We start from the raw sequence: 11,016 nt of genomic DNA, 5'->3' as shown, positions 1-11,016 counted from the left end.
CTACCGAGTTAAAACTCGGAGGCAAGATGACGAAACAAGTTTTAATATCCACGGTTTTTGAGTAGTCAGGTCATGGATGTCAATGATTCCGAGATTTGTAAGGGCAGATTGAGTGGTTCTCGAAACATCTTAAATGTACGCTACGAAAATGCTTGTAGTCTTAGAAATAAAATGTCCTAGTTCGGTTTGACGATAAGTGAATGTGGTGTTTGTCCGAACTAATTATCATTTTGTACTTGATTTGTGGTTGAGTTCGAATTCTAAATACAATTCGTTCGCTTGTGCTCACCTAGTTGTTTTTGGCATAAATTGCACTGTTCCAGTGATTCCTAGTTCATACAATAATTTGAATACTTCTAATCATCATAGTTAATTAGGTTCCGATATAATTGTTGTCACGAAAAAGTGGCTCATTGTAGATATAGACTGTTGTCCAACCATTGAACGTTACATCTGTATTAGAAATGATATAGTTATAAAGTGTAAGGGTAAAGGTATAATACTATACTTCAGAGATCACTTTCCCGTACAGTCGAGCATATCAGAGGCGCATGATTGTGGCACATACTAGGTAGCTTGTTGTATGGTTGTGGGTTAGTGACTGTAGAAGTAGAAATCCGTAGTCCACACTGTCTTGTTGACGGCTTTTCCTTCAGTCATATCTGTTCTCAGAGTTAGGTCGATAATTGCCTCGTCGTCGGAGATTTCAGTGGGCTGCAGATCAACCAGATGGAGCTTGCAAATTCAGGTGGATGTTTTAACAGAGGCCGACTGTCAATCATTATTCGATGCTCAATGGTATTGTAGCGGTAAATAAATCCCTAAAATAAATAGCACTAAGTTTTCGACATTGGATGCTGACCATATGTTTTAGTGGACTCACCTAGCTGAAGGCGCTCGGTCAGGCATCCGCACCAGATCACGTGTGGTAACGCCGTGCTCAACATCAACCGCAATCGCTAGCCAGATTAGATCAGAGAATTCCGATATATTGGTCATCGCCAAATATACTCTTCCGGTCTCCTCGACTCTGTCTTTTGATTTCTCTGGGTGGGAACGAAATATATTAGGTGTTACTGGTAGAAGCGTTGTCAAACACTGAATACCTGTGACATCATCATTGGCGAGCCCGACGTGATCTGGTACACCTAATTGCAACTGTGAGTCTGTTCCTTTTTGGGATTTTTTATATATCATTGCCTTATTTTTTATTTTTTTTTAAACATTGTGATTTTTTTTCGTGTTTTTTCTTGGATATATATATATTTTCCCCTCGTTCAATATCGTACTTCATATTTCATCATGACTGAACAGACACCTAAAGTACTCAAGCTTAAGACTTTGTCCCCACCTTCGTTTCAACTGATGCCTTTCTGGCCCGACAACATCGAAGCCTGGTTTTGCTACGCAGAAGCCGACTTCTCCGAGCACGGCGTGATCGACACACGTGCACAATTCCTCGCAGTAGTCAAGGCACTACCGCGCGAATTCAACAGGTACGTAACACCTAGTATGTTTACTAGTGATGTTTCCGATCCTTACGAAATCTTAAAACGCTCAATTCTTAAACGAGGAGATCTAACCGATCGACAAAGGTTAGATCAACTCTTCAATAACATCGACCTGCAACACGGTTCTGCGACAGACATGTTGCAACGGATGAGAGAGGTTATAGGCCTAAGAACTTTCGACGAAGGTCTATTCAAACAACTCTTCTTGTCAAAACTTCCCCAACAGGTGCAAGCAGTTCTGGTCTCGTTCCAGAACAACGGCTTAGACGAGCTAGCTGCATCTGCCGACCGCATTCTAGAAATTACGAAACCTACTACCGAGGTATTTTCAGTCAAAGAAAAGCCTCACACGACTCAGAATGATATAACCGACTTATGTCACACACTCACGCGTTATCTTAGTCTTCGTACCGACCGTAAGAGATCGCGCACACCACGTAGAAGCATTTCTCGTAAGCGATCTGTCTCTAGACCACGAGAGACAGATAACCCCGACTGGTGCTGGTATCATAACCAGTATGGAAAGCTTTCCAGAAATTGCAGAAAACCCTGCAATTTTCCCAACACGAAACCGACTGATTCGAAAAACAATTCGGGAAACTTCCAAGCCGGCACGCGTTAACTGCAACCGTAGCCGGCGAACAAAGCCGTCTGTTATTCGTCACAGATGTGACAACGAGAGTTCGCTACCTCGTCGACACTGGCGCAGAAGTTAGCGTTCTCCCAGCAAATCCTAACGACCGGCTTCACGAATCGACCCTAAACTTACAGGCGGCAAACGGAAAACCGATCGCTACGTATGGCAAAAGGTACGTTTACCTTAACGTGGGTTTACGCAAACCCATACACTGGATTTTCGTTGTTGCAGATGTTTCTATACCAATCATTGGTATGGACCTTCTACAACACCACAATCTGATCATCGATACGCGCAAACGGAGGCTAGTAGACGGGAACACTAATTTGTCCGTTTGCGTAACTTCTTTTACTGGTTGTAGAGTATCCCCAGTCACAGTTAAACATATGATAGACCCACTCTATCAACCACTACTCGATAAGTACCCTGGGATACAACAAACTCAACCGGAACTACCGTGTGTAACCAGCAACGTTACACATCACATCACGACTACAGGACCACCTGTATTCTCTAAAGCACGACGACTAGCTCCTGAAAAGCTAAGGTTAGCGAAAAACGAATTCGATCACATGATGGACTTAGGAATCATACGACCGTCAAGTAGCCCATATGCATCTCCGTTGCACATGGTCCCTAAAAAGGACAGCAACGATTGGCGTCCAACTGGTGACTATCGGCGATTGAACGCGAAAACCATTCCCGATCGTTACCCGTTGCCTCACATTCACGATTTGACGGCTACCTTGAAAGGTACAACTGTCTTTTCGAAAATCGACTTGGTTAAAGCGTATAACCAAATCCCTATGGCTACTGACGACATACCGAAAACAGCTATCATAGCTCCTTTCGGACTCTGAATTTTTGCGAATGCCTTTCTGTCTAAGGAATGCTGCTCAAACATTCCAAAGATTCATAGACGACGTTTTTCGAGGTCTTAACTTTGTACATGCGTATGTTGACGACTGTCTAATCGCAAGTCCGGACAGAGAAACACATCTCAAGCATCTGGATCTTGTTTTCGAACGGCTTCAAAAACATGGCATTACTGTAAACGTTCAGAAATGCCAATTCGGAACCGACTCGTTAGACTTTCTGGGACACACTATCGATGCTCAAGGCATTCGACCTCTTAGGACCAAAGTGGCGGCCATTCTGGATTACCCAGAACCGATCACCGTCAAGCAATTACGCACGTTCAACGGCCTCGTAAGTTTCTATAGACGTTTCATACCCAAATGCGCATTACTTATGAAACCTCTGACCGACCAACTTCGTGGAAATGCGAAATCCATTAATTTGGACGACATCGCACGAAAAGCACTCTCCACAGTTAAGGAACTGATTGCTAAAGCAACAATGCTCGCACATCAGGACACCCGAGCACCCATTAGCATCGCAGTAGACGCATCCGACTCAGCAATCGGAGGAGTCTTACAACAATGGGTTAACAACTCCTGGCAACCCTTGGCATTTTTCTCTAGAAGGTTGCTAGACACCGAATCGAGGTACAGCACATTCGGTAGGGAACTCGTAGCTATGTATTGTGCTGTACGGCATTTCCAACACTATATCGAAGGCCGTGAATTCACTCTTTTCACGGACCATAGACCGCTCACTTTCTCGTTAAGCTCTCCTTCCGACAAGTACTCTCCCCGTGAGTCTCGACAACTGGACTACATTTCGCAGTTTACTTCAGATATTCAACACATCTCTGGAGCAAACAATGTAGTTGCAGACGCTTTATCTCGTATAACTTCCTTGAACAGTTTCCAAGGAATCGACCTTCTTAAACTCGCCGAGCTTCAAAAAGAAGACACTGATCTTCAGCACGAGTTATCGTCTACAACCCTTAAACTACGCATCAAACAGATGGGAACAGGTAAAGAAACCTTACTTTGTGACACATCTACAGGTAGGGATCGCCCAATCGTGCCGAAACATTATCGACGCAATGTCTTCAACACATTGCACAAACTTTCGCATCCAGGTGTTCGTGCAACCATCAAGCTTATAGCAGAACGGTTTTGCTGGCCTGGAATGAATAAAGACGTGAGGGAGTGGGCACGCTCCTGTGTAAGCTGCCAAAAATCTAAGGTTATCAGACACAATAAATGTCCCTTAGGCTCATTTAAGACTCCCGATGCTCGTTTCGACCATGTTCATTTGGATTTGGTAGGACCTTTACCAGATTCAAATGGATACTCTTATCTCTTAACCTGCGTTGACCGTTTCACTCGATGGCCGGAAGCAGTACCTATTAAGGACACCACTGCTGAAACAGTGGCCCGCACCTTCGTCGAACGATGGGTAGCAAACTTCGGTTGCCCTTCAACCATCACTACAGACCGCGGACGTCAGTTTGAATCCGATCTTTTCCGTCGTCTGACCACACTTTTAGGAATCACTCGCTTCCGAACGACCGCCTACCATCCACAAGCAAACGGGTTGGTAGAACGTTTTCACCGACAACTGAAAGCTTCGCTATCAGCTGCAAACGTTTCACAATGGACCGACGCTCTTCCACTCGTCTTACTAGGTATCCGCAATGCAGTGAAAGCTGACATTGGATACACTGCGGCTCAACTCGTTTATGGAACGACACTTCGACTTCCAGGAGAATTCGTGGATCCTTCATCCTCTTCAATGAACATGGATCTAACCTCCTACACGAACAGGCTTACAAACGCAATGCGTTCAGTTAAACCTGCTTTCACTCGACCTCAATCAACTGATGTTTTCGTTCAACCTGACTTACGATATAGTACACACCTTTTCGTTCGTCGAGACTCGCATCGACGACCATTCGAATCAGCATACGAAGGACCCTTCAAAGTTCTTCAACGTGAATCTAAGTACTATATAGTCGATAAGAACGGAACCAACGATAGCATCAGCATCGATCGCTTAAAAGCAGCGTATTTAGAAGGAAATCCTATCTACGTGGATTTTCCTTCGGTACAATCGAACGACACGACTCCGATACTTACAATACCTCATCCGACAACCAACACACACGAAGATACTTCGACAGTATCCGAAAATAAACTTAAAACGACGCGTTCTGGACGAAGGGTGAGATTTCCAGAACATTTAAACGACTATTGCACGTAAGGCACTTCTCGACATTTTATATTATTTTTTTAAAAAAAAACAATTTTAATATGCTTATATATTTTTATTTCTATTTAAAAAAAAACAAAACAAAAAAAACAATTTTTTTAATGCTATTACGTGTTCATGAGTTTATTTTCCATTTTTTTTCCGCCGACATTGTGCTTTTACACACATACGAGTGTATTTCGACATGCACTTACATTTTCTTTTTTCTTTTCCAGGACGGCTGGAAAAGAACGATGACGTTTATGAGGATCCGAAATTTTCATTGTACATTTTCTTCTTTTACTATGTTGTACCTCCGTCCCATATAGTAAGGAAAGACGACCAGACGCTGCTAAATTTAGTAAGCTATCAGAAGAGTGTTTACCAACGACAAACTCGTTGGGTTTAAACTTCTGGCTGGCCACGTCTTAGGGTCGTCACTGCCCCACTAGGGGGGGGAGTGATCTGTAGCGGTAAATAAATCCCTAAAATAAATAGCACTAAGTTTTCGACATTGGATGCTGACCATATGTTTTAGTGGACTCACCTAGCTGAAGGCGCTCGGTCAGGCATCCGTACCAGATCACGTGTGGTAACGCCGTGCTCAACATCAACCGCAATCGCTAGCCAGATTAGATCAGAGAATTCCGATATATTGGTCATCGCCAAATATACTCTTCCGGTCTCCTCGACTCTGTCTTTTGATTTCTCTGGGTGGGAACGAAATATATTAGAAGGTGTTACTGGTAGAAGCGTTGTCAAACACTGAATACCTGTGACATCATCAGTATAATGCATCGCAAAACTGACACTTATTGAATTAGCGACGAATCGTTCTTCTTGGACTTCGCCTTAACACACCAGTATGATGATCAGAACGACATTAAATACTTCCCTCACTAGCAACCAGTGATCACGTTATACTGTACTTTAGGTTCAGAACACATAATGTGCAGTACATACCTGCTTCACCCCATCTAATTATCTGGTGGGCTAGCATTCCCTTAATCAGAGTCTGTGCCATCTCAAAAGGTTGGTCGGTCACTGCAGACTGATCGATGGAAGACGAATGGAATAAGTTTGGAGCCACATCCGAGTCTATAACTTTGCCATTCATCCCATGGTCAAAATTTGGGCTATTATACTGCCCATATGGATCGATAAGGGGACTCAAAAGTTGCTGAGGCGTAGAAAACACTTCTGCAACTTGTTTTTACCTACAGACCACTGATCATTAAAGCATGGATACCGAAAAATACGAAATATATGTGTAAATAGCACAACTAGATGTCACATCACATAGGAAAGATTGTTGGCACATGATAGCCACACCCTCCCAAAATAATTGTTGTCGTATATTGAACGAAAAAAAGAGTATTGATGGTGTTCCTTCATTATTTTCGCACGAAAACTCAGGTATACTAGCCGAATAAAATCTGGCCAAGGCTGAGTTATTATCAGACTACTTCAGTTACGTCTACTCTGCGAGAATTGTCAACATTACTTGTCATAACTATATCACTGCGCTACCAGCTATGGGACTTGTACACATTATTAAGGAAACTGTTCTTCGATTGATCGTTAACCTCAGACCTAATCAGTGAATGGCCCCTGATGACTTACGTTCACGATAACTGTCACTCTTCACGCACATTATTTCGGAACAAATCATATGTCACTTTGGTTAACCCAACTCCGTGGGAGTCCGGAGGATGCTATGAATAGCTCTATATTTAAGTATAGAGAGATCGTGTATAACTACTGACTTGCCAGTCTAACCAGCACAGAGGTTATGTTACTAAACCGCACAGAATCATACAATCTGTCAACGCCCGAGTAACATGGGTTTCGGGATAGGCATCATGCTTAACCAACTTACTAATTCTGAGAGAGGATTGGACAGAAAACCAATTTAATGGTTTACCTCTTGATATGATATCCATAGATTTCAGCAAAGCATATGATAAGGTTTCCTACTTGAGGTTTATGCAGGAGCTCTTGAGCTTTGGAATAATGGGTGTTGTACAATAGTGGATAAGGAAATTCCTCTATGGCTGAAGACAATGTGAGGATAAATGGTAAGTCGGTCAAAAGTAGCGTACTCCAAGTCATCACCCTGAATGACCTACTTCTTATTATTTATGTCAATAAATACCCGAAACTGCATTAGTTGTGGATGCCTTTTATTACAGACGGTGTCAAAATCTGGAGAACAATAGGTAGTGAAGCAGATCGTCTTGATCTCCAAGATGACCTAAGCGAATTATTCAGATGGTCTCAAAATGTTGGCCTAGAAATGGTGTACTAATGCCCATAGGAACCGGTAAGAGGTACCACTATGCCGTTGACGGTAAATCACTTCCAGGAGTGCAGGAATACGAAGACTTAGGGGTGACAAGAAGTCATTACTCATCAACTACTGCACAGCTGATGAATGTTTTGGGGCGTTATAGTCGCTTCTCTGAGCATTCGAATACTTTCAGGAGGAGACGGTTCGAAATTTATATCCCACCTATGTAAGACGATAACTAAAGTACTTTTTCCAAGAAGCCAGTCCATGTTTTGATGAAAATAATAATATACTTGAGCATGTTGAACATGTGGGAACACAGTTAGTGAATGGTCTTTCCAAATTCCCTTACAATGGGCGTTTAAAACGCCCGATCCTCTGCTCCCTACTGCGTCGTAGAAAACGAGGTGACCGTAGATTGAGATTCCATATCTTGGATAACTATTTAGGTGTTAGTATGTCCTATCTTTTTGCTCCATCCAGAACTAATCATCTCCAAAGCTATAACAACGAGGTAAAGAAATAGCGATTTTATAAAAAGAGATTGAGGTTTCGTTCTTTTCATCGGGTAGTTATTAGCTAAAAGTTCTTTCTCGAACAAGTGGTATCGACTTCATCAGTGGATATTTTCGTGGAGGATCTGGACCTTCATTATAAAACAATCTTGAAGGATTACCACAGGTGCACCAACTTACTATCCTTATTACTGAAGACCGAATTTTTTTCTGTTTCTTGTATCGTAACTGTCGGTCTGAAAACTAGTATCGCACTAATTTTTTTTATAATTTTGTTAGGCTCACGAAATGATTTAGAACTAACAGAAAGCGTCATACATAGCGTTAGAGGCTGAACCTGCATAGATGTATAGATCTAACAATCGGTGCACTGCAGACTCGAATAGACCAATTAAAATAGTCCGCTGCAACCTTGTAAAATGGATCTCAGATGAAGCAGCCACATTTTGAAACAATCATTTGGATTACAGCTTATGACTATCATCCAAAGATGCCATGGATATCCAGATAGGGGATATTACATTTGTACGAGTGAGGCGAATATAGCTAATCAGTTCGTCGTGGCAATACCCAGTCGGTCATCTATAAACATCGAGCAGGATTCCTCTTAGAAACTCATTTAAACCACTTTAGTTTCTCTGAGTGAATATTAAACAACCCTAAGAAGAAACTTCTAAACTTCCAAAGCAGTGATAGATTACTACGTCAAGTAGACCAAATTTTCAAACCATTTGAACAAGACTTTTAATGTTTATCACCAGCCAGCTTATTGTAAAGTTGCGATGAGTCTGACACTGGGTGTTTTCCCGCAAGACAGATGACTTCACCCACAGAGGAGTTAATAGGGCGTCTGAAGGTCACGTCCAAATCATCGAATTATAATTCAGCAAAAGCAATATCCTGCAAAATACAGCTGGTCTATAGCTTCTTTTGGAGCCTTTCAGTGTTCTTTTTAACAACCCTATTGAGTTCATATTTATTTTGCGAAGTTTCACATACCATCGACTGTGCTTGTAAAAACAACACGTTCCTTGTTGGCTGGAAATAAACATTGTTAATCCTACTGCACCAAATGGTTAATCTTGGATTCCTGGGGGTTGGCAATGTATTTTTATTGATAGTAAAGATAAGTAAAACAGTTTGATCGTCTATTTAGATAATTGATACAGAACATGCCTCATCTTTGCTCTGTACGTAGCAGCTACTTCCACTGAAATTTTGGTTTGATCTGTTAAAAAATATCGGGGCATAGAATATATAACATAACATAACATAGAATATATAACAGACAATAAAGCCTTTTTGAGAAGAGCTGTTGTGATAGGTTTAGCGCTTAACAATAGCACATAAATTCAGGTGTAAAACACTAGCATAAGTGTCTCTTCAGGGCAAACATAGTGATAAGTAAAAGGAAAAAAACGAGATGAGGAAATACTTTGGACGAGGCGATATAGTAGTAATATGGCATTCAAAAGTCATGTAACTCTAAATGTAGAATCCAAACTACGGTTTGGACGGATGAATAGCCGTCCAGGTACGTTAGACACGCGCCCTTGCCCGTCACAATCAAAACAAGTAGTCGGGTAAATGACGGTTCTGTAATTCATCATAAATTTACATATAAATCGTTACCTAAACAAATATTACCACCTGGCTATTCAACCAATCATTTCTCAATCAATCAAATCAGTCACAACAAATGAACGCCATTCTATCCTGACTGGACAGAACACACAAAAGGAGGAGCAAATCAATATGGCTGCTGCCAAGAACAAGTATGAAGTAAAACAACATAGATGCAGTTCGGGAAGAAACACAAAACTTAGTAAGTGCGTAAGAAAAACAAAAACTATAATAAAAAAATACAAATATTAACAATTCAGATGTCTTCAAAAAACTAACAATGTACAACTAAGGAGATCAATAGGAACAAAGTGCAAGTATATACATGGAGGGATTTTCACACACAAAAAAACATTCAAAACGGATCTAACACTAAACACTGTAAAAGTTGACACCATTCGTATAAATATGTATGCGCTGGGATCTTTTAATATATAACTTTCCGGTGGCAATAATCTTTTGTCTTACTCTGAATGTAAGGTTTCTATTCTCAGCAGTTTCGTTTTTCCCAAAACTTGGGGTTTAAGATCCATTTTGAATGCTTTGTGTATAAAAATCCCTCCATGTATACACTTGCAGTCTGTACATTTTGTTAGTCGTTTCGATTCCATTTGAGTTGGTAATATTTGTATTTTATTATAGTTTTTATTTTTCTTACGCCTTCACCAAGTTTCCATGTTTCTACCTGAACTGAATTTACGTCGTTTAGACTCATAATATAACTTCTTTGACCGACCATGGCATTCGAAGGGCAGCCATTACGGCAACTGCTGATCTTTATGAATTTTGAACAAACGTTTTGGACTAGGATGCAGTGTATGAAATTACCGATGTCCCAAGAGTTTGGTCACGGTCAAAGAGAACGAATGAGGAGTGATGAATTTTACGTCATGGATCTGGTTCATGCTGCTGTTTACAGCCTCTTGTACATTACATTATACTGACTCCCATCTCATTTGAGCCATCTCACTAGCAGGATTTTATTTGTTATTTAATGGCTTTTACAAAGTATAACGGATCAACACATATAAGCGAACAATTGTTTTCAATTAGATCGTCATCAGGCTTTACTCTAATATACATGAATATTTATACGAAAATTTTTTAAACCAATCAAGGCAACATGGGTCAATAATCACTATGAAATAGAATAAGTCACTACACATAATAGGTAAAAGTACAAGTTGATAGTAGTAGGAAGACAGGTGAACTGATGATAGTGAGAATAATAAAATACAATAACAAGACTCTTATCAATAGCTAATCGTTGGAAATAGAAGGTCAAACAAACATGGGTAAATAGACTAGGAATAGTAATCACAAGACATTAAAATCATT

This window comes from Schistosoma haematobium, chromosome 1 (assembly GCF_000699445.3).
Source record: "Schistosoma haematobium chromosome 1, whole genome shotgun sequence".
NCBI lineage: Eukaryota > Metazoa > Platyhelminthes > Trematoda > Strigeidida > Schistosomatidae > Schistosoma > Schistosoma haematobium.
This window is presented reverse-complemented; position numbering follows the sequence as displayed.